This window comes from Phragmites australis, chromosome 18 (assembly GCF_958298935.1).
Source record: "Phragmites australis chromosome 18, lpPhrAust1.1, whole genome shotgun sequence".
NCBI lineage: Eukaryota > Viridiplantae > Streptophyta > Magnoliopsida > Poales > Poaceae > Phragmites > Phragmites australis.
The window spans coordinates 18,471,503-18,473,292 of NC_084938.1; the positions used below are offsets into that span (position 1 = coordinate 18,471,503).

At 47.2% G+C, this 1,790-nt stretch overlaps 1 long non-coding RNA gene across 1 annotated transcript; it reads right to left on the bottom strand.

Moving 5' to 3' along the window:
• Positions 1-301: 301 nt before the first annotated feature.
• LOC133899756 (uncharacterized) lies at positions 302-969 on the bottom strand. The gene is made up of 3 exons (XR_009906404.1): positions 790-969; positions 636-702; positions 302-518 (listed from the first exon to the last, which is right to left on the bottom strand). It is a non-coding gene; the product is annotated as an uncharacterized LOC133899756 (long non-coding RNA).
• Positions 970-1,790: the final 821 nt, after the last annotated feature.

Below are 1,790 nucleotides of genomic sequence, written 5' to 3' on the forward strand. Positions count from 1 at the left end.
GAATACACTCGGCAAATCACGGCACGTTTGTCGAGTGTATTGGAGGGTACTCGGCAAAGTGACCACAAAATAGTACCCAGATAGCACTCTTTGCCGAGTGTATACACTCGGCAAACTGGCATCCAAAATGCCAGATTGAACAGCCTTGCGACACGTGTCACGTTTGGCGAGTGTTACACTCGGCATAGCCTTGTTTACCGAGTGTTACACTCGGCAAACTGTTATATACCAGATGGCCAATTGATCCATACCAGATTCAAAACTGTCGCTGCAATTCAAAATAATTTATATATATTTCACAGATTACCACATTCACATAAACATCGCATATTACACAAACATCACATAAACCGTCGCATAAACATCACATATGCCACAAACATCACATAAACCGTCGCATAAACATCGCAAGTGACACAAACATCACAAATTGTCGTGACAAGATAGCAAAATATAGTCCAAACAAAAAGAAAATGTTGCAGGCCGTAACGGACTCCACACTTGATTACCACCTTAACCTGCATCAATCAAGGAGCAGAAACACTAAGTAAGAAGTATGCATTTGAAAGTAAACAGAAATGCTAAGTATGGATATGGGGTTACAAAAGTAAGTTTTCAAAGTGAGGAGAACAAACCAAAGTGAGGTGGAGTACCAAAGTGCGAACCTCCAGCTCCAGGCGTATTCGATCCCTCTGATGGATACTGCACAAAGGAGGAGATAGTTAGCACAACACTCTATGGTTGTAGGAATGGCAATAATGGTGATTACAAGGTTATAAACTAACTCACAGGAGTGTGTGGAGCCTGTGGAGCAAGTGGACGAGAAGGGGTTGGCATCGGTGGCGGAGTTTGGCCCATTGCAGCATAAAGGGGCGTCATCATCGCATACCACTGGGATCGTTCTGCCGCCATCCTCTCCTCGAACGATCTCTCTAATTCATGCCGGAGCCTCCTTTCTTCATCCAGCTGGGCCTACAGTATGTCATCGCAATCTCATCATCGTTCCAATGCAAAGCATGTAAAGACCGTGGAGGATGAATGAAATAGAACTAACCTGGATTTCATTCATCGCAATCCGTGTAGGCTCTGGGCGAGGGCGTATACCCGTACCTGAGCTCGTGCTCTGAGCTCTAAGCTGAGAGAGAGAGGGAGTGGTGGCCGTATCGAGTGTGCCGTCGCCAATCCAGAACCGGCCATGTTTCTTGCCTCCTCCTGCCCTCATAACAACTTCCCCATCAAGATCATGCTCGCTCGGATCAAAGTCTGGGCCGTGGACCTCCTTTGCCATCGATGTGTATCCATCCAGGCGAGCCTTGACGTTCTCGTTGGTGTACACTGAGGCCGGGTCATTCGGGTCATATGCAACCCCGTGCATCGCCTTTGACTTATGGGCCAAAGCATAAGCCCTGAACTGGGAGAGAGGCTGACCATCATTTTTTGCCGACTGCAACAGAAAAGCAATAACATTCATAAAGGGAACGCCCGCATAGAAATCAAGGAGAACTGAGCTTGGGAACAACAGATGCTATTGCATACCCATCTAGCCGCGAAACCAGTCAGGCCGAGGTTGCCTTGATGGTGTGGCGCGCCAGGCATCAACAATCTCCTTTCCCGGCAGGCATTGTGACTCTCCTCCCACTCGGGAGTGCACCACTTGTCCACGATCACCGTCCAACACGAAAGGTCTCCGGCGCACCACCCCGGAGGCACCTAAATAATCAAGTACATGATATATAAGAAGAAGAAATTAAGTGTTAGTAATCTAAGGAATAATAAGCTTTAATGTACTT